Below are 22,800 nucleotides of genomic sequence, written 5' to 3' on the forward strand. Positions count from 1 at the left end.
GGGCAGGCCGCAGCCCTCGCAGCGGGCCCCGCCCTGACGCCGCCTTTGTGCCTGCCGGCCACCGGGAACTTGGGGTCCGGGGCGGCCACGCCCACCGGGGGGACAGGGGGCGCAGCCGCCCGCACTTGCCGATCTGCCCGGGAAGCTGCTGGAACCCCAGCACCGAGGCCACTGCCGAGGCCCTGCGGGGCTGGAAGGGAAGAAAGGGGCTGTCAGGGGAAGGAGAGCTGAGACCCCAGCGGAAGGGGAAACTAAGTCAGAGGAAGCCCCCAGGGCCTAGCCTCTGGGCCCGGGCAGAGCCGCCCTCGGCTTTGGCCTGGCTGGCCTCCCCTCCCGGAGAGGGAACATCTGGACAGGTGCAGCTGGGCTTGTGGAGCTCCCAGACGTCCATACAAACCCCTGTGTCCTCTAGGCCGTCAGGCAGCCTTGGAGAGGGGAAAACAGCGTTTAACCGGCTCACACCTACTCAGCAAATAGAAGCCAAATAAACAGAGCTCATCCTGCAGCCGCCTGGGTTTTATATCACGGCATCTTTTCCTGCACGTGGCCACGGTGGCTCTTGTTGGTTCTAGTCAGGACAGGTGCACACCTCACCTTTCATTCCTATTTCTCATTCTGAAGTCCCAGAAGAGGACCGTGGGGCTTGCAGCAAGCTTCCCTGGTAAATGTATTCCACTTAGCTGTGAATCTTAAAAAGAAATCAAGTGTGTCCGCCCCCCCCCCAACCATCTGACACCCAGAACAGCTGGGCTGACGTTCTTGGCTTTTGGTGTCTGCCAGCAATGACTAGATTCTCAAGTCTCAGCATATACTTGGCTTTCCTACCTGAGAAAAGCAGCTGCAGGTTTCAGGCAGCAGTCTGGGGGTATAGGGGAGAAGATCCTATGCAATCAAAAGAAAAGAACACCTTGGCAGGGAAGTAATGAGGTTCAAAATGGTCTATAGTTATATTATTTGTGTCTACTATACTTTCCTGTTCCTGATTCGTTTGATCTTAATGAGTTTAAATATATCCTGTTATTTACCAATTTGCCATGGCATCTTTTGTAATAAAAGCTCCAAGGAGCTCTTAGAAGTCTTATTTGTATCACCTTAATTCTACAGCCATTAATGTGAGGTTCTTAGTCCACGATAATTAACATTAATGTCCAGAAATGCTAGGTTTACGTTGATTTTTCTGGTCTGGAGCCTAAGACAACACTTGCAACACGGAAGAGCCCATATACTTCAGTCAACCCCAGGAAATAACAGTGATCTGCATTTGTGTGTGTATGTATATATTTGTGGCAGTCCTGGGCCTTGAATTCAGAGCCTGGGCACTGTCCTCTTTCACATGAGCTACAGCTCCACTTCTGGTTTTTTGCTAGTTATTTTTTTTCTGCTTATGTGGTGCTGAGGAATCGAACCCAGGGCCTCATGCATGCAAGGCAAGCACTGCACTCTACCACTGAGCCACCTTCCCAGCCCCTTTTTCTAGTTATTTAGACATAAGAGACTCACAGACTTTTTCAGCCTGCACTGGCTTTGAACCTAGATCCTCAGATCTCAGCTCCCTGAGTAGCTAGGATTATAGGCGTGAGCCACCAGTGCCTGGCTTGTGATCTGCATCATTTCTTACCCTACTTACCAAACTATGCAAAGCAGAAAATTCCAAGGGGCTTGACAAGAACTGTACACCCAGTCTACCCTACATCTTTCTTTATACTCTGGGGAAAAGCGCTCAATGAAGATTTCCTGTGAAGTTACACATTCAGACTCTTCTCCAGGTTGACTTCTGAATGTTAAAAAGAAATTGTCTGCCCATAGCAATAAGATGGCTGATTGTGCGCTGTGACCACCCTTCCCAAGCCCCTGCCTCCACACTTTTCAGCCAGCAGAGGGCAAGGCCAGGGTGTCTGAAGTGTGAACGTTAAGGTGATAGCAACTCCCCAGCCATTTGGAGTGTGGAACTAGTGCGGGGCACAGGCTGCCCCTTCAAGTGGCTTCATGTCCCCACCCAGTGCCTTTGGTGTAAACACAAAAGGCCTCAGAGCCAACCTCCATGGTCCTCAGAGCGTACCTTCTCCTGTGTGCTCTGTTCCCCTCCCTTCCTTTCCCCAGGGTACTTCCTTACAAACATCACCTGTCTCCCCTCTAACTCCTTGAGCACCTCTTTCCGCATTGCCCTTTGCTGTGACACTCCTCCTGATGGCTTCTGATTGGTTCCCTGTCCTTTCCATCAAGACTATGATGCCTAATATCTGAGCGATTCCCAATCCTCTTCTTCCAGTAGCCCATACCCTCTCCGGTCCACAGCAGGTGTCCTCCGCACCTGCTAACAAACAGGTGTTGTCCGTGCACTGCGATGACAGGGACAAAAGGCTCTCGCCACCGTGGTCAGTTGTTTCCTTCTGTTGGCAGTCCTAGGGATTGAGCTCTAGGCCTCAGCTCAATAGGCAAGTGTTCTACCAACTTGAGCCACGCCCCTAAAACCTGTTGCTTTCAGTTGGTTTTCCAGATAGGGTCTCGGGCCAGCTTTGGGTAGTGATCCTCCTACCTCCACCTCCTGAGTAGCTGGGATTGCAGCCATAAGCCATGCCTGGCCCCATCATGAGTGTTGATGGAAAAATAAAAATCCCCAACTCAGAGACTGACACTGTCATTTGGCTGTGGTGTCCTTCAGAACAGCTCAACTCCTCTGCCTTAAGTCCTTAGAACAGTAGGGAAGTTCTTTGACTTGGTGGTAATATGGCTTAGTCTTCTGCATGGGGTGTGGTTGCCTCCTTAACAAAACTGTTGTGACTGACAGAGCCAGTCCCAAGATGGACCCCAGAATCACACGATGTGTCCCTAGAGTGTTTTCTTGGCACTAATTTCTGAAATCGGTCTGTGGGGACGAGTCCCAGGGCATGCTAGGCAAAGGCTCTACCGGCCTCAGAAGCAGTGTTCTTCCCCACTCTCGTTTCATTCTTCCTGTGTGTCTGTACTGTCTCATTTGCCCTCAGGTACCCCCTCCGGTACAGTGCACACTCAGCTGTGCTAAGTGAGCACCGTTTTCCTTCCTTTCAAGGCTTGACCTCACAGAGAATAACAACTCTCAAAAGTCCTACTCAGCCAGGCGCTGGTGGCTCGCATCTATAATCCTAGCTACTCAGGAGGCGGAGATCTGAGGATCCTAGTTCAAAGCCAGCCCAGGCAAGAAAGTCTGTGAGACATTTATCTCCAATAAATCACCAGAAAACCAGAAGTGGTGCTGTAGCTCAAATGGTAGAGCACTAGCCTTGAGCTGAAGAGCTGAGGGACAGCACCCAGGCCCAGAGTTCAAGCCCCATGCTGGACAAAAAAAAAAAAAAGGCCTACTCATCTCTCATCCTTATACACAGCCCTGCAGGACTGGGGGCGTCACAAAGGATGCGTATGGCCAGGCACCGATGTCTCATGCCTATAACCCTAGCTACTCAGGAGGCTGAGATTTGAACATCACTGTTCAAAGCCCGCCTGGACAGGAAAGTCCATGAGACTCTTACCTCCACCTAAACATCAAAAGGCCAGAAGTGAGCCAGGTGCCAGTGGCTGACACCTATAATCCTAGCTACTCAGAAGGCTGAGATCTGAGAATCTCAGTTCAAAGCCAGCCAGGCAGGAAAGTCTGTGAGATTCTCCTCTCCAATTAACCACCAGAAAACTGGAAGTGGCTCTGTGGCTCAAAGAGGTAGAGTGCTAGCCTTGAGCAAAATAGCTCAGGGTCAGCACCAAGGCCCAGAGTTCAAGCCCCACGACTGACCAAATAAATAACTAAAAGCTGCATGCATAGGTGGATGGAGGAGCTAACGCCAGCCAGGAGTTGAAGATGTCTGCCTCATGCAGCTGCGGGGAAGCGGAGGTGGCGGGGCAGGAGGGGCGCTGGGGTGACTGGCTACTTTCAGTTCCCCAGCAATGCCCAGTATGAGTTCTGCCTCAGCCTAGCACCTCAGTTCCCGGTTTCCCCTTCCCCCTGGAGTCGCCAGTTCTGCTCTGTGGTGCCCCAGAGCTCTGTGGAAGTGCTCAGCTCTCAGAAAGGGGGGAACTCCAACACAGAAAGTGCTGACAGGCAGACCAACTGAGACGTGGCCAGGAAGAGAAAGCCGCAGGTCCGTGGCTGCTGCAGCCTCCAGAGCTGAGGGAGACAAATGCGGTCATGGAGAAGGGGCCAGAACCCTTCTGCATTGCCAAGAACAAAGGGCACTGCGGCTGGATCTGAGCAGTAATGGTGGTGTTCTTGTGAGTGTGACCCCGAAGGGCACAGACTGCAGAGGGACAGACGGGCAGGTAGAATGGCACCTGCCCACTTTGGGCGGTGACCAGAGAGAGCTGGCACTGCTGCCCTCTGAGCCAGGCACCTGCCTTTCTTTGCGAGAACGGGGCAGACTAGAGACCACTCCATCAGCACTGAGAAAGCATCCTGAAGATCAGGTCCCCAGTGTGGGAAGACAAGAGGCTCACCTGTCCCAAAGCGTGTACTTCACAGAAGCCCGTGGGCTGGGGATTTCTCCTTTGGTCTCCAGTTAGCACTGACGCCACGCAAAGGACCCCAGCATTTCAACACCTTAAGTCCATTCTGAATGACCACAGATGACCAGGGTCTGTCTCAGCTGCAGCTCCTTGCTCTGGGTGGCCTGGCTCACGTGCGCCCTCTGCTGACCAATGAGGTATGTGCATGCAGGCCCTGGACTGGACTAGGAGAGGGCTTTGGAGGTCATTTGCCAACTCCCCCCCCACCCTCCATGTTCCCAAACCTGCCTGTCCATCAGAACCGCCTGGCCTAGCTCAGCTTTGGTTCCTCGTACCCAGATCTTCCTCCCCAAAGCACAGCAGTCGCCAGCTCTTTACCCAGTGGGAACAACACAAAAGTAAATATCACTATCATTTGACTGGTCAGCTACCAGTAACAGTCCTGTCTGCTAAAACATCGCTGCGTGGTCAGGAGGGAGCTCACCTACATAAAACACTTACTGTGATCCAAACATAGCACTAAGCACTGTAAATCTCCATCTCCAGCACCGGTACAACATTTCCTAGCAGAGACAAGGTCCTACCTTGATGCCTAGGACTGCCAGAAACAAAATAAAATAGTAAAGTGAAATTTAAAGCAGTAATAAATTATAGCCAGATGCTGGTGGCTCAAGAGTGTCATTCTACCTACTCAGAAGGCTGAGATCTGAGGATCACGGTTCAAAGCCAGCTCAGGCAGGGAAGTCCATGGGACACTGAAAAAGTAGAGAATCACTGAAGTGGAGATGTGGCTCAAGTGGTAGAATGCTAGCCTTAAACAAAAGAGCTCAGGAACAGTGCCCAGATCCTGAGTTCAAGGCCCAGCACTGGCAAAAATTAAAAAAAAAAAAAACAACTAAGTGCTGGTGGCTCACACCTATAAACCTACCTATTCAGGAGACTGAGATCTGAGGATGTGGTTCAAAGCCGGTCTGGAAAGGAAAATCGTGAGACTTTCCGGAAGTGGTACTGTGGGTCAAAGTGGTTGCGCACTAGCCTTGAACAAAAGAGCTCAGGGACAGTGCCCAGGTCCTGAGTTCAAGCCCCACAACTGATTTAAAAAAAAAAAAAAAAAGCTCAGGTTCTGGCCGGCTCCTGCTGCCAGCTTTCCTCTTGGGAGTGGGAACCCTGGCTCTGACACCTGGTTCTGATTCCAGGGTCTGGGATCTCATCCACGGATGGGCCTCCCACAGAGAGGCAGGCCTCCCGTGGACTGGTGGGGCTGGCACCAAGTCCTGACCTCTGCCTGGCTACTTGGGCTTCTTGGAATGGCCCACTCTGGGACTCTCATCCCAGGACTGTACCAAAACTGTGCCCTGGGGGGTTCCCACACCCGCAGCCAGCCAGCACCAGTGCCCCCCGCTGTCTGACCTGTGGCTGAAGAGAGCTAAGTGGTTTGAAGTGCCAGCCCTCTCTCTGCAGCAGAGCCAACTTCCTTGTGTATCTGTCCTGGTGCAGAATGATGAGCTGAAGACAGACCATGTCCTGTCAGGACCAAAAGCACTGCCTCAAAAGCATTACGATGGAACACTCCACACACAGAATACAAGAGACCAAACCAAGCTGGTCCAACACTGAAATCTCCACAACTTACCAGAATTACTGCCCAGACACGTCAGCCACCGGCATCCTAAACTGGAGAAAACTATACAGGTTGTTCCTATGACCGCCCCCCCCCATAAATGGACTGTATAACAACCCTTCATCAGTCAACCCATACAGAACACCACAAAGTGCCTGTGTCTAAGGAAGGAAGAAGTCTCTGTGGCCACATCCCACCTCTCATCCCGATGCATCCAGGGAGCAATGCTGTGCAAAAGCTCTTCCTGGCCAGATGCCAGTGCCTCACGCCTGTGATCCTAGTTCAGGAGCCTGAGATCTGAGGATCACAGTTCAAAGCCAGCTCAGGCAGGAGAGTCTGTGAGAATCTTGCCTCCAATTAGCCAGCAAAAAGCCAAAAGTGGAGCCATAACTCAAATGATGAGTGCTTAGCCTTGAGCAAAAAACCTCAGGGACAGTACCCAGAACAGGCTCTGAGTTCAAGCCCTGAAGGTCAGTCTGTGTGTGTGTCTGTCTGTCTGTCCGTCTGTCTGTCTCTCTATCTCTGTCTCTCTGTGTCTCTCTCACACACACAAGTAGGAGGGAAATATGTGATACTTGTGCTGTCCAACACAAGTTGTCATTGGCCCCATGTGGCTATAGGGCACTTGAGACAAGACTAGTGCAATTGCAGAACAGAATTCTTTATTCTATGTCATGTAAATTCAGCCAGTATGGCTGCGGCTGCTTCGAACGGCACAGATGCAGAGGTGCCGCACTGTGGGACAGAATATGCGCCATCAGACTGGCGGACCAAGTCTGTCAGCCCAGAGGCACTTTTTGTTTGACCCATACAGTGATTTATATGTGTGTGTGTGTGTGTGTGTGTGTGTGTGTGTTGGGTGCGGCCTGAACTCGGGACTTGGGAGCTGTCCTTCAGCTTTTGCACCCAGGGCCTGGGCACTCTACCGCTTGAGTCACCACTCCACTGCTGGCTTTTGGGTGGTTAAGTGGAGATAAGAGTCTCATGGACTTTCTTTGAACAGCAACTTTCAACAGTGATTCTCAGATCTTAGCCTCTTAGTAGCTAGGTGTGAGCCACCAACATGCAGCTTTTAATTCGTTGTTAATGTATAGCCAACATTTAACACATAGTTCAGGTGAAAATGCCACTTCTGTGGCTTCTAGAAAAATCAGAAGCTCTAGGCAACCCTGATGTCCCGTTCCTCCGCGGACAGCGGGCGTGTGGAGCAGGGGTAGCGCCGGCCCCAGAGGAGGGGCCTGGGCTCCGCTCCGCCCTCCGCACCCTGTTGTCCCCTCCCAGTGAGGCAGTTTCAGAGCGGCTGGCCCACGATGTGACAATTGACAGGGTAATCATCCAGGACACCTCCAGGTGTCCTGGAGGCCAGGCATTCTATAGCCAGTTACTCCCCAACTTCGTGGACAGTGCTTTCCTTCTGTGTATGACCTTGAAGATCCTTAAATAAGGAGAAGAAGAAAAAATCATTTGTGAAACAGCTGCTGTTCACCAAGAATGTTCTCAGAAATTATCTTCTGCAAGCTAAATGGCTTCCAGTCCCACTTCACAAATGAAGAGACCAAGGCTAGAGAAGTCAAGTAAGGTCAGTAATGGGGGGCAGGGGGGGCGGGTTGTGGAGCTCGAGCGTTAGCGTGCCTGCGTTGAAAGTAGGATTGAAAGACTGGAAATTACCATACCTGGCATTCAAACCCAGACTAGTCTGACTCCTTCTCAGGCCATCTGTCCCCATCACTTTCCAGATCTAGGAGCTACAAAGCCCCACCCTCCAGAGCCTTGCCATCTTGGTTACAGATTTATCCAAGACAGCAACAGGTCTTTCGTCCTGTGCCTTTCTTCCTGCCCCACACCTTCCAAAATCCAGGTTCTCCTCTTCTTCCCTGAGCACACTTCCTGAGAGGAGCTGATGGGCAACCATTGGAAGCCGAGTCACCAGGTAACCATGTGCAACCAGCTGACCACGACACCCACCGTGAACTATTCCATGACACGGAAACCAACGCCCTGTGCTTGGGCCATCAGCAATAGCCGCTCTCCATCCTGACAGCATCCTAATCCTTTGTGTGTACTCACTCACTTTAAAACCAACACTGACACCTTCACTAGTGTGCTACGTTGTCACAGCAGGCCACCCTAGAGCACAAAGTTCACAGGAGGCTGGTGGTGAGTATGCATTCGGTGGGTGTTGGGACCCACCACTCCAGGGTCCTAAAGAATTCTTTCACACCTTGAAATCCTCTTCCTCCCCTACTGGTCCTCCCTTCCACACAACCCACCCCCTGGCAAACAATGATGTTTTCTCTGACTTTTCCAGAAGGTCATATAAAAAGTGGAACAATGGCACAGTGTAGCCCTGATACCATCTTACCCTCACCCCTAGATTACATTCTTTGGTACTGAGGCTTGAACTTAGGGCCTCATTTTCACTTGACTTGCTTCCACAGCTAGAACTCTACCACTGGAACCACAGCTCCAGCCATGGTTTAACTGTTTATTTTGGAGATGGGGTCTCATTGATTTTTCTGCCCAGGCTGGCTGCAAACTGTGATCCTCCAGATCTCAGCCTCCTGAAAAGCTAGGATTACAGGTGTGAGCCATGGGTACCCAGCTGCGAGTACATTTCTTTTTGGACAATGTCACTCACTCCTTCCCTCTTCTGAACCTCTTAAGGTCTTATTTCATGATCCGCTATGCAAGGTATCCGGTGTCTGTCCCACTTGCCTCTGAAAGGAATGTGGGTTCTTTGGCCGTGGGGGGGGGCAGGGGCAGGGGGAGGGGAGGGGGAAGGGGGGAGGAGTTATGTGCCTTATATGAAAGTGGGTGCACTATCTGTTGCTAAAACAAAGCACCTGAGTTGAGACAGTATATAAGAGATTTATTTAGCTCATAGCTTTTGAGGCTGAGAGTCCAAGATTGTTCAGCTTCTCATGAAGAACTTATGATGAAGATGTCACAGTAGTTAAGTGGGAGACAGGAAACCAAAGCAAGGCCCAGAGTCAACCTTGGTCTTCGCTACAACTTATTCTCTGAGGAATTAACTGAGATGGTAGGAGAAATTCGTCAACCTCTCCCAAGGATCTAACTACCTCTCGTTAGGCCCCGCCTCTTAAGGTCCCAGCACCAATCAACCATGGGACACACACACACATACACACACACTCCAGACCATAGCAAGGTTGAATTTGTAGTTTACAGGCACAAATGAAAAGAACCTTTTTTGGGTCTGCCTCCGCAGACGGGACTCGATTTATACACGTCTAGTTCTTTTTGCCTGTGCCCACCTCCTGCTCATCACGCAGTCTCAGCGGAGGCTCCTGAGCCCCACCCCAGGCTGAGCATTTTACAGATGCTCACCTTTCGCCGCAAGGAGGAAGCAGATTCATAAGGAATACGACGACGCGCTCAAAGCCGCTGTCCATTATAGTAAAAACCGTTGCCCATCTTATTAAATAGCATAAATAACTTCATAGAACAATAACAAGAGACATGCTCCCATCCTGGCCTCTTATCCAGGGTGAACCAAGACAAAAACAGGACCACCCCACAGACGTGTAATAAAACAGGACCACCCCACAGACGTGTAATAAAACAGGACCACCCCACAGACGTGTAATAAAACAGGACCACCCCACAGACGTGTAATAAGAATGCTATTCCCATCACAAAATGCCAAACTTTCCCTAGCCTATCAACCATGAATAACCGCCATTCGCTAGCCACGACACCCTGACCTCACAGCAAGCTGTCTTTGTACAGAGGCAGGAAATACCCAGTCACAGAACCAACTCAGCCCTTACCAAAGTCGCTCATCTGGTTTTGGTTTTTGTTTTTTTGGTCAGTCATGGGGCTTGAACTCTGGGCCTGGGCGCTGTCCCTGTGCTCCTCAGCTCAAGGCGAGCGCTCTACCACTTGAGCCATAGCATTACTTCCAGTTTTCTAGTGGTTTATAGGAGATAAGAGTCTCACAGACTTTCCTGCCTGGGCTGGCTTTGAACCGTAATCCTCAGATCTCAGCCTCCTGAGTAGCTAGGATGACAGGCGTGAGCCACCAGCGCCTGCCAAAGTCGCTCATCTGAAGCCCCAGTGTCTGCATCATAGACCCCCCACCCCACCCCACCCCTGCCTGGCCCTAGCTCCCTCTCAGTGCAGTTAGCAAGAAACAAATCGTTCACCCACAGCTTGCTCCTCACGGTCCAGGGCTGAGATGATGACCTCAAGCAGCAATGAAAAGATGAGCACCATGAAAGTCTCTCTCTAACATCAGGAAGGAGCAGAAGGCTTTGCATTAAAGTCAGAAATCAAGCAGCCCCCAGGGCTCTCGAAGAGCCATCAACATAATCAAGAAGATTAGCCACAGACCAGAAAGCCACCCAAAGAAAACCAATGGAAAATGATTAGAACCAAAAGTGAGCTCGTGACAGTGACCTCCTACCAGTCAACAAAATCTCAAAGGTCACCAGGTGATGTGGGCACTGGTGGCTCATGCCTGTAATCCTAGCTTCTCAGGTAGCTGAGATCTGAGGATCACATTGTTCAAAGCCAGCCCAGGCAGGAAAAGTCCGCGAGACTCTTATCTCCAATTAGCCACCAGAAAACTGGAAGTGGCACTATAGCTCAAATGGTAGAGCATTCGTCTTGAGCTGAAGAGCTGAGGGACAGCGCCCAGGCCCAGAGTTCAGGCCCCACGACTGACAAAAAAAAAAAAAATAAGTCACTAGGTGTTGGTGGCTCAACCTGAAATAGTAGCTACTCAGGAGTCTGGGATATAAGGATCATAGTTCAAAGCTAGCCTGGGCAGGAAAGTCCATGAAACTCTTATCTCCAATTAACCACCAAAAGGCCAGAAGTGAAGCTGTGGTTCAAGTGGTAGAGTGCTAGCCTTGAGTGAAAAAGATTAGAGACAGAGCCCAGGCTCTGAGTTCAAGTCCCAGGCATGCATGTGCATGCACACACATGCGCGCACGTGCACACACACACACATATCTGGGGAAAATAAATCTCACAGGAAATGTCACAGAAAATAAGTTACCTGAATACAAGCAAGACATAATAGGAACATAAGGCGGAAGGACTCACCAACTCAAAAATAAGCACAAGGCTCTAAGTTCATACTCACTCCTATCAAAACCAGACAAGATCTCACCAGTACAAAGGCGTGGCCAGGGTTGGGAAGGGGAGGAGATAAAGTTATTGTTTAATGGCATGAAGCTTTGGTTGTGCAAACTGAAAAAAATTCTGATGGTTACACAACAACACGAATACACTAAGTGTACACCTAAAATCATTAAGATAGTAAATTTGATGTAAAATAGGAAAAAAATTCTAACTGGAATTCAATTCGCTTCCCAAATGGTTTTGTGTCTTTTTCTTTTTCTTTCTTTCTCTCTTCCTTCTTTCTTTCCTTCCTCCCTTTTTTCCTTTCTTTTTCTCTTTCTTTTCTTTCTTCTTTCTTTCCTTTCTTCCTTTCTTCCTTCCTCCCTTCTTTCCTCCCTTTCTTTCTTTCTTTCCTTTTTTTTTTTTGTGCCAGTCCTGGGGCTTGAACTCAGGGCCTGGGTGCTGTCCCTGGACTTCTTTTGCTCAAGGCTAACACTCTACCACTTTGAGGTACAGCGCCACTCCTGGCTTTTTGGGGAGCTAATTGGAGATAAGAGTCTCACAGAACTTCCTGTCTAGGAGGTTGGCTTTGAGCCACAATCCTCAGCTTTCAGCCTCCTGAGAGCTGGGATTAGAGGTCTGAGCCACCAGTTCTCAGTTTCCAAAGCATTTTGGTTTCAATTCCACCATTGGTTCCTTCCTCCCTCGCCATCAACCTGCCGCACTAAAACCAAACGTTCACTTGTACTATTTCTATAAAAATGCATGTCTATGTATATCTATCTATGCACATACAACAAAGAAATTGTCTTTGTACATGCAGGCAGAAGGGTCAGGCTTCTGTGGCGCACAAAACACTTGAGGACACTAAGCTGCTGTAAATACTATTCTAAGTGAAGTTCAAAGCTCTCCAAGGATTTGTTTTTATGAAAATGGCTCCAAGAAATTAAGTCCTAGAACTTCCTTGTTAGATTTCACTTAATTTAGTAGTTTTAAGAACAGCCAGAGGCTGGGTGTAGTGGCTCATGACTGTAATCCTAGCTACTTGGGGGATGAAGATCAGTTCACAATTCACAGCCAGCCCAAAGGAAAAAGTTTGAGAGACTCCACCTCAACAATGGCTGGGTGCAGTGGTTCACCCCCATAATCCCCGCAACACAGGGAAGTACAAACAGGAGGACTGGAGTCCAGGCAGCCTCGGCACAAAGACCCTATCTCAAGAATCACCTTCACCACTGGACACTGTTGGTTCACACTGGTGTTTCTAGTACTCTGGAGCCTGAGATCTGAGGACTGTGGTTCAAAGCCAGCCTGTTTTGAACTCCACCATGAAGCTTTTTAAATATATATTATTGGAGCCAGGCACCAGTGGCTCACACCTGTCATCCTAGCTACTCAGGAGGCTGAGATCTGAGGATCACGGTTCAAAGCCAGCCCGGATAGGAAGTCCATGAGACTCTTATCTCCAATGAACCACTAGAAAACAGGAAAGTGGTGCTGTGGCTCAAGTGGTAGAGAGCTCACCTTAAGCTAAAGAGCACAGGGACAGCGCCCAGGCCAAGTGCAAACCCCTCGACCGACCAAAAAAAACCAACTTTATATGCAATGAAGGTATAGTGTCCAGAATATATAAAGAAGCTATATATATTTATGTATTATATATAATTTATATATATAAATTCAACAACAGAGTGGTTGGTCTAAGAAGTAGGCCATAACATAGATACATCTTGAAAGAACATCTACAACTGTCCAGCAAGCACAGGAAAACATGCACGACATCATTTGTTATTAGGAATACAAATTAGGACCACCATGAGATGCCAATCCATCCCTATACAGACGATGATAATCAGAAAGAGAAAAAACCAGTACCGGGGAACACTGCAGAAGCCAGGCCTTCATACATTCTGGAGGAATATAAAATGATAGACTTTACAGAAACATTTAGGCAGTTCCTCAAAAAAGCTCAACATAAACTCACCATATGGCCCGGGGATCCCATCCCCAGGTAGAATCCAAGCACAGTGGAAAACATTTGTTTAAACAAAAATTTGTACAAGTTTGTCAAATAGCCAAATGTCTATCTGTTGAGGAAAAAAAAAACAAAAACATAAAGGAAACACAAAGTATGGAATACACAAACAAGGAAGATTGCTTGGCCATAAAAAGAAACATAGGCTACAACCTGAATGAACCTTGAACACGTTACACTGGGTGCAGGAAACCAAAGCAGGGCCCTCTGTGGCTATGAAACCTTCAGAACAAGCCCACCCACAGAGGAAGGAAGATTGACAGGCTAGAGGCGCAGGGAGGCAGGCAAGGGAAGATGTCTGCTTAAAGACCATGAGTTTTCTTTTGAGAATGATTAAAAAATTGTTCTAGAATTAAGCAGATGCTACACAGTTAAAACAAGAATGGACTAAAGTGAGAATTTTACACAAACGGTTCCCTCAATTATAAAACTAACACACAGCCGGGCACTGGTGGCTCACGCCTGTAATCCTAGCTACTCGGGAGACTGAGATCTGAGGATCACGGTTCAAAGCCAGCCCGGGCAGGAAAGACCGTGAGACTCCTATCTCCAATAAACCTCCAGAAAACCGGAAGTGGCATTGTAGCTCAAGTGGTAGAGCGCTCACCTTGAGCTGAAGAGCTGAGGGACAGTGCCCAGGCCCAGAGTTCAAGCCCCACGACTGACAAAAACAAAACACACACACACACACACACACACACACACACACACACACACACACACACACACACACACACACACTAAAGGAGCACAAACAGCCAGGGATAGCATAGCTTTTATTCAGAGATTAAGGGCCTGGGGAGGAAGGATTAGAGATCTCCACCCAGGGGTAGACAGGGTCAGGTGACAGCCTAGTGTCTGCACAGCTGGCAAAGAGCAGAGCAGCAGAGCTGAGGGGGCAGCAGGCTTCCCAACTCCACAACCAGTGCGCTTCCAGTTCGAGCACTCTTACCTTCCAGGACAGCACCTGTGGGCAGCTTTCCAGTCGGGGCCACCACAGACCATCATCAACTAAACCCCGGGGCCCAAAGCCGCTCCTGCCCCACCCTGCCTCACCACCCTCACCCTGCGTTCTTGGATGTGACAGCACAGACACGCTGACATTGAACCCCAACAGGACTGGACAGGGAGGCGAGGTCTTAGAAGGAGACCAGGCCAGCGGCTCAGAGCCTCGCTGGGGGACTGTGGGTCTTACTAAAGAGAGAAAGAGGCCGAGCCAGGCAGAGGATCAACATCCAAGGCTGGCCCAGGCAAAAAGGAAGACCGGACCCCCAAAAACAACCAAAGCCAAAAAGAAATGCCTGGGAATGGGCTCTGGGAAGAGTGCCCTGGTCTGGCAGCACAGGTCCCAGTTTCCTCAAAAAGAGAGAAGATGAACAGGAGGAGGAGGAAGAGAAGCCTGCCTTCTCCTTCTGCCCCCCTCCAGGGCACAGAGAGGTGACAGCCACCCCCAGTCAGCACAGATCTTGCTCTAGGACTGGCGGGGAGGAGGGCAATGAGGGGTGAGCATCTGCCGCTCCAGCCCCCAGGCTGCGGTAATTGGTGATAACAGCCCAGATTGACTTAGACAATGATTTACATCAAACAAAATCACATTGTCAGCACAGCGTTCTAATCTTAGAAGGGGCTGTCATTCCTACTGTTCAGAGTTGGCCTGCATCCCAGTAGTATTGGGGGACTTCTTTCGCCTTTGATGGACAGAATAGCAGCAGCTTAGGACATATTCACAATGACTAATCAACAGTCCATTTTATAAATGACCTTATAAGACACACTGCAAAAAAAAAAAAAATCGGGCACTCAGAACTTTTTTTGCAGTAATCCTTTGGAGATAAAAATGAATACATGATGCATACAAAAGGCAAGGATTAAAATCTCTCCAGTTATACACAGTGGCTCATGCCTGTAATCCTAACTACTTGGGAGGCAGAGATCTGGGGGATCACAGTTGGAAGCTAACTTGAATGAAAGTTAAAGGAACTCTCAGCCGGGTGTTGGAGGCTCACGCCTGTAATCCTAGCTACTCAGGAGGCTGAGATCTGAGGATCACAGTTCAAAGCCAGTCCAGACAGGAAAGTTGAGACTCTTATCTCCAATGATTCACCAGAAAACTGGAAGTAGAGCTGGGGCTGAAAGTGGTAGAGCACTAGCCTTGAGTCAAAGAGCTCAAGCAGAGTGCCCAGGCCCTGAATTCAAGCCCCACGAATGACAAAAAAGAAAAAAAGAAAAGAAAGAAAAGGAAGGAAGGAAGGAACAAACCAACGAACTCATTTCAACCAATAAAAGCCAAGCATGGTAGCACATGCCTAAAGATGTAAATAGCAATACTACAGTCCAGAACAACCAGACAAAAATGTTGAGACCCTATCTGAAAGATAAAAGCAAAAAGAACTGGGGAGGGGGGGAGCATTGCTCAAGTGGCAGAATACCAGCCTAGGAAATGAAAAGCCCTGAATTCAAACCTCAGTGTTAAAAACAAAATAAGCTCTAGGGTCACACCGACCCAGGTTCAAATCCTGCTTCTTACATTTCAGGTACACAGGACAGCGGTGGCACCCACTTGGTCACCGCCATCAGAGCAATGAGGCAGTTCCTACCAAGCACTCAGCAAGGGCCTACCACCCATCCCGCCCACAGAACTAACCTGCCCCAGGAAGTTCACCACCCAGCCCTGGCAGGTGAAGGAAGCCATGGGACAGGGTCACACACTGCAAGGGTTTAGGAATTAGAGCGATAGACACCACTAGATCTCACCTCCCTCAAAGGTTGTAAGGGCCAGGGTAACCTGCTACACCCTACATGCTCTAGCACGGAGAACCGAGGGCTGGGGGGGAAGCTCAGCAGTGCAATGCTTGTGCCTAGCAGGCACAAGGCCCAGGGTTCCAGCCCCAGCCCCAGCCAAGGAAATGCAAAGCCTGTCTCAAGTAGAGTGGACAAGCACATTCCCAGAGCTGGGTGCGGCTACATCAGTAAGGAGGGTGTCAGAAGTAGAGCTTCAGAGCAGAGGCCCTCATCCTAATCTAATCACCTGAGGCCAGAGAAAGGAAATAACTACTCAAGAACCACTTTCTCTTTGTCCACAATGGTGGAGTTAGGCAACAGGCCTCCGTGGACCTCTGCCATTCAAGAAGTGAGTGATCAACTCCAATGTTCCCTCCTTTCTCAAGGAAGTAGAGAGGGACGTGCGTACCGACAGACCAGGCCGGTCTAGGGCTGTGCAGGATGTTCATGCCTGTTACCTTCGGCTACCTGAAGATAGGAGGATTACACTGAAAGGCAGCCTGGGCAAAAGCAGGAGACCCAATCTAAAATATAAACCAAAGTGAAAAGGTCTGGGGGAGTGAGTGGTTCAGGTAGTGGAACCCTTCCCTAGCAAGTGTAAGGCCTTGAGTTCAAACCCAAGTTCTGCTAAAAAGGGAAAAAAACCTTTACTGAAAAATAGGCCCATCCCAGGCCTGATTACCACGGAGTGAGGTCATGAGTTTCTGAAGGATACAATGTTCAAAAGTCAGGGTCGGGCTGGGAAGGTGGCTCAGTGGTAGCGTGCTTGCCTTACATGCATGAGGCCCTGGGTTCGATTCCCCAGCACCACATAAGCAAAAAAAAGCCGGAAGTGGTGCTGTGGCTCAAGTGGTAGAGTGCTAGCCTTGAGCTGAAGAGCTGAGGGACAGCACCCAGGCCCAGAGTTCAGGCCCATGACCAACAAAAAAAAAAAGTCAGGGCCACTGGGGAAGGTGGCTCATGCCTGTCATCCTAGCTACTCAGGAGGCTAAGATCTGAGGTTCACAGTTCGAAGCCAGCCCGAGCAGGAAAATCTAAAAGACTCTTATCTCCAATTAGCCACAGGAAAAAAGAAAAAAGAAAGAAAAGAAAAGGGCCTGGCACCTGTGACTCATGCCTCTAATCCTCACTAATCAGGAGGCTGGGAGCTAAGGATGGAGATTCAAAGGCAGCCTGGGCAGGAAAGTCCGTGAGACTCTTTTTTTTTTTTTTTGGGGGGGGGGTCCTGTCGTGGGGCCTGAACTCTGGGCCTGGGCACTGTCCCTCAGCTCTTCAGCTCAAGGCTAGCGGTCTACCACTTGAGCCACAGCGCCACTGGCTTTTTTCTTATTGCTTATATGGTGCTGAGGAATCAAACCCGGGGCCTGATGCATGCAAGGCAAGTACTCTACCACTGAGCCACCTTCCCAGCCCATCCGTGAGACTCTTATCTCCAATAACCACCAGCAAACCAGAAATGGCACTGTGGCTCAAGTGGTAGAGCACTTGCCTTGGACAGTACTCAGGCCCAGAATTCAAGCACCACAACCAACAAAACAAAAGAAAAAGCCAGATGTGGAGCTGTGGCTTAAGCGGTAGAGCTCCAGCAAAAAATCTGAATGGCAGTGCCTAGGCCCTGAGTTCAAGACCCAGGACCAGCATGGACATACATACAAAGTCAGGGCCAGGGCTATCAGTGACAATGCTCCTCCTCTTGAAGGGGGAAGAAATAGACAGATGGGAGAATTTCCCTCCACTCAGGCCTTACGCACCATCCCAAACTATCCTTCCTATTTCATATATATATATATACACACATACATATATATTAAGCTGATACCTAATTTTTTACATTATTATAAAGGTGATATACAGAGGGTTACGGTTACATACGTCAGGCAGTAAGTGCATTTCTTTTTGGACAATGTCACCCCTTCCCTCGCTCTCTCCTAGTCTTTCCCTCTCACCCCAAACACAGTTTGTAGAGTTCATTTTCAATGTCGTATCTGCATCTGCCCACCCTTTGTCCTTCCTAGTTCTTCCTACCATTAGTTAACTGCGAACCTGTTAATGGAGCAATAGTGTTTTCAAGTCATCAGTGACTCATTATGCTTTAAATCATTATAGGAGTATCAGTCAGCCTTAAAAGAAAAAAGGAAGAAATTCCATCACATGCTACAGTGTGGATAACCATAGACAGCATGCTAAGTAAAATAAGCCAGTGAGTCACAAGAGACAAACACACAGGAGGTACCCAGAACACTAACCCCCAAGACAGTCAGAGGACTGACAGCAGGGGCCAGGGGGAATGGCCGGCGGGGACAGTATTACAGTGTGGCAAGATGGAAAAGTTCTGCAGATCAACTTCCTACAGAGTGGACATCAGGAGCTTTGCTGAACCAAAGACTCAGCATGGAATGGTTACGACGGCAACCGTGCCAAATGTTACTTTACCACAAATGTCAGCGTAAGCCAAGGAATGATCATAGTAATTAATAATCAATGCAAATAGTAATAATTGGTAGATGATGAGTAAGGAATCAAGACAACTAGTAATTATGATTCTAACCCAGTGCCTCTGTCCTCTGATACCCCCCCAGGTGCATTTCAGGAGTTGGTTCATACCTGTACCTCTCCTTTTGAACCAATGGAGCCTGCCGAGTATCAAATTACTGCCATTGTTGTAGGCACCCAGCCAAATCTCTACCACACACTCACCTAAGGAGACATCTACCAGCTCACAGGTTTGTGCATGATCATATAAGTCTCTGGAGACAACTGGAGTATTCCCATTCACAAAAGAGGATTTCCCCGCTGAGACTCCTGCAGAAGCAGAACCCAGGACAGGGCTCTGGGGGTGAATCGGCATGGGGCGGGGGAGGGGCACACAATGGAAGGGCACAGCACAGACTTGGTGACTGGGTAACAGAATGCCTGAGTCTGGGTGATTTATAACAAAGAGAAGTCTGATTCATGGCTCTGGAGGCTGAGAGCCTCCCTATCGAAGGGCCGCACATTTGAGGGCCTTCTTGCTGCACCAGAACATGGCAAAAGGCATCACACCAGTGAGAGGACGGAGCTGGAGCCACAGCCTGTGGCAGAGGCTGCGCCGGTGGGTGGAGCCCTCTCATGAGAGGGACCAGGGCACTAATGCTCCAACATATTGGGGACACAGTCAAACCACAGCAGCAATGCGGCCGAGTTCAAGATAACTCTGCTTAGTCCACTCATCTGGCACTTGCCCTGAACAAGACGAGAATGAACTCCTGCCACTCCAGCCTGCCATGGATGCCCCCTAGAGGACAGGCTGTGATGCCGGCTCCCGCAGTGGGAAGGAGTGGACTCCCGGAGGAAGGGCAGTGCTCAGGGCTCTGGGCACTGCTGAGGGAGAAGCCATGGTCTGGATGATGGAAGTTTCATATTGCTAAGGCGTGGTCTCCCGGGCGGCAGGACCAGACGGTGGTGTGGGCCTCATACAAGGCTCCTAGGGCATTGTGGGCACTCAAGACCGATGTGTCTCCTGCTTCCCCACCACGCCCTGCCAGACCTCTCTCCTTCCTGGATAGCTGTATCTCCAGCTCTGACCAAACCCAAGGAGCCATCCTGGACAACCTTGGGCCAGAGCCATGAGCCAAAACAAACCTCTCATCACTTCAGAAGTCACCTGCCTTGGGTATTTTGTTACAGTGATTCAAGGGGGGAAAAATCCACACCAACTAAACTGCCCTCTGCTCTCTTCTCCCAGAGCCTCAATCCTTCCAAGATGGTAACCAGTGTGACCTCACTGCTAGCCACAGAGAGCTAAGTAGATAGACTGATAGGTTATAGATAATTGATTGGATGATAGATGATAATTGATAGATGATAGGTAGATGGATAGATAATTTTTCTCCGTCACGGTCCCTCTAATGGCTCCTTCCTTTTAGCAATACCTGACTGGTGGCTGTGGGAAACTCTACCCATCCTTTCTGGGGCTGAGCTGCTACACTGTGCCGCTTACTTCACATGCTCTCCCCAGATGTACTCACTCAGCGTCTCTAATGAAGCTAATGATGCCTGTGGCCCTTTCGAGGCCTTGGGAAGGATGGCAGGTCCACTGTGTGGCAGGTGAGCAAAGCCCCTTCCGTCCACACTTAGTGCCCCCAAATACAGCTTCCCCAGGGTGAGAGAGGGCAGGAGCCCCAGATCCACTCAGTCTACCTCCCCCAAGGCCAGGGCATCCGGGAGGAACACTGAGAAGCCAGCAGCCAGCTTGCTCGTTAGATGAAAACCAAGGAATGACCACCCAACGCAGCCAAGATGGTGGGCCAACTGGGCCTTCAGAAATCACCGTTGCTATTCATGTAACACACACACACACATATGGATATACACACATGTGCTCACATGCACACCTAATACCTTTTATGTAGAAATGAAAACTCCAAACCTTTGTAAGGTACCAGGCAAGATGGAGGTTCCTAGACCTGCATGACACCATCCCTCAGAAACCTCCATTATGACCCAGTGCTGGGCTGGGCTAGAGCTGCAGAGGGCAAGCCAGAATACCCTGCTACTAAAACCCAGGCCCCTGAAGCAAGGGTCGGGGGGCATGTCGCAGAGACTAAAATTGCTTCGGTTTTGCATTGAGGGTTTTTCTTCATCAGCTCCTTTGCTCCATGTGCCCGGGGTTTACGATTTAGACTTTCTATTAAATGTAGAGTGTTATAACAAGTGGTCCTGGTGATCAAACCTATAAGCTTATCTATATGAACAGGAAAGTGGCTGTTATTCAACCCAGTAGAACTATGTCTTTCATACTCAAGTGTTTCATGGCTGTTGTTCAGTTTGTTTGTGTGCGTATGCATGTGTGTATTTGCATACCAGTTCGGGGACTTGAACTCAGGGCTTTTTACTTGGCTTTTTTGTTCAAAGCTGGTGCCCTATAGCTTGAACCACATCTCTACTTCCAGATTTTTTTTTCTGGTTAATTGGAAATAAAGAGTTTCTCAGGCTTTTCTGCCTGAGCTAACTTTTATCCTTAATTCTCAGATCTTGGCCTCCTGAGTAGCTATGACTACAGGCATAAGCTACCTGCATCCTACCCAAACTCACGTTTTAATTCTCTGCTGCCACCCTTATAGGTGGACACTATCAAACCCTGTCAACTGATCTGCTTTTTGTTTTGGGGTTTGTTTGGGTTTTTGTTTTTTGTTTTATTTTGTTTTGGTTATGGGGCTGGAACTCAGGGCCTGAGTTCTACTGCTGAGCTTTTTTTGCTCAAGGCTAGCACTCCACCACTTTGAGCTACAGCTTCACTTCTGGATTTTGGTGGTTAATTGGAGATAAGAGTCTCATGGACTTTCCTGCCTGGGCTGGCTTCGAACAACCAGCATCAGATCTCAGCCCCCACAGCAGCTAGGCCTACATGTCTGACCCACCAGTGCCCTGCTATGATCTGTGATTCCTAAACAATTTCTTTATTCTCAGGGTGACTTTTCTGTAATTACCAGCACAGCTTGTCTTGCTTGAGACTGTTCACACAGCCATAGACACACATGGCCTTGACCCTCACAGGGCATCTCCAGAGAGAGGTCTTTCCCACCCATTCAGCTTGAGACTCTGTAATTGTCTGATTGATCCCTTGCAACATAAGGCTGGTTGGACTTAAGAATGTTCTGGGTGTCCGAGGGACCATGGACAGGAGATATACTGCTCTATGTGAATAAATCAGAAGATGGGTGGGGAGTGGAGATGGGTTAAGTGAGTAGTCACCTCACCTTCAGGAAAAGACAGCCAACAGTCTACTGCTCCTAGGATTGGTCCAATGTAAGTCCAAAGCTTCAGACCTCTCTGTCAGATCAGGAGACAGTAGGGTCAGCAGCTTCCTCCAACGCTGCCCCTGAGCCCACACCCAGTGTGCAGTGAAGGCTGGTGGATCCTTCAATGAACATGTGCATCCCTCCCCAACTCCTCCAGAAGCCCTCTGAAAGCAAGCCTCTCGAGTTCCTTATGACTATCCATCCTCTCTCCAGACACTCAATAAATAATCACTCATTGATTTATTTCTCATCTTCACCGAAGGCATGGGAGAGAAACAGCAAAAAAAAAAAAAAAAGGAAAAAAGGCATTAAAATATTTTTGCACTGCCAATGATCAGTTGAGAAATTAAAGCTGTGGGGAAAACATCTCACAAGCCTAAAGGTCACCCCAATAAAGACCCAAGTGTGTGTGGAAACAGGAGGTGCTTCGTAGGCGCAGGGGCCCCCATCCACCAGTGTTCAGCGGCTTCCACATCAAGGTTAATCAAACTGGCTTTCTTTGTCTCCCACCGCCACAGCGTGAGGAGCCTGGGTTTCAGATGTGAGCCGTTCTCCCCCTTTCTTTCCTTTTTTTTTTTTTACCCTTTGGACGGAATCCACTCAGATCCGGCTCCCCAGGGCACCCCCACAGGGCAGAGGGGGGCGCTTGGGGACGCCCAGGCTGAGACACTTAGTGGAACTCTGCCCCCTACCCGGGTCGTTTAGGAGCCTGGGTCTCCCGGGGGTGACTCCACAGCCCGGCTCTGGCGGAGTGAAGCTGGGTGGAGGGCGGTGAGCGCCCTGGAGGCGCTGGCCGTGGTCCTGACCCGGGCGCTCAGGACCGGGCGCCGGGAAAGCGCCCGCCCGGCGAAGGAAGGTGGGAGGGAGGTGTGCGACCCCCGCGGCCCCTCCCGACCCCCGGAGGCCGCCACGCCGCCTCCAAGAAAAAAAGGGTGGGGCAGCCGGCCGCAGCTGCGAGGGAAGAAGAATGGAGCGGCCGTGCGCCCCGCACGCGCAGAGCCACGCCACGCCTGCGGTGCGGGCTC

General features: G+C 49.7%; 1 protein-coding gene across 1 annotated transcript in view; it reads right to left on the reverse strand.

Moving 5' to 3' along the window:
• Positions 1–22,800, reverse strand: part of Dpysl2 (dihydropyrimidinase-like 2) — a 77,775-nt gene that overhangs the window by 54,208 nt on the left and 767 nt on the right. The window lies entirely within an intron of this gene.

This window comes from Dipodomys ordii, unplaced genomic scaffold (genome assembly GCF_000151885.1).
Source record: "Dipodomys ordii isolate 6190 unplaced genomic scaffold, Dord_2.0 Scaffold189, whole genome shotgun sequence".
Taxonomy (NCBI): domain Eukaryota; kingdom Metazoa; phylum Chordata; class Mammalia; order Rodentia; family Heteromyidae; genus Dipodomys; species Dipodomys ordii.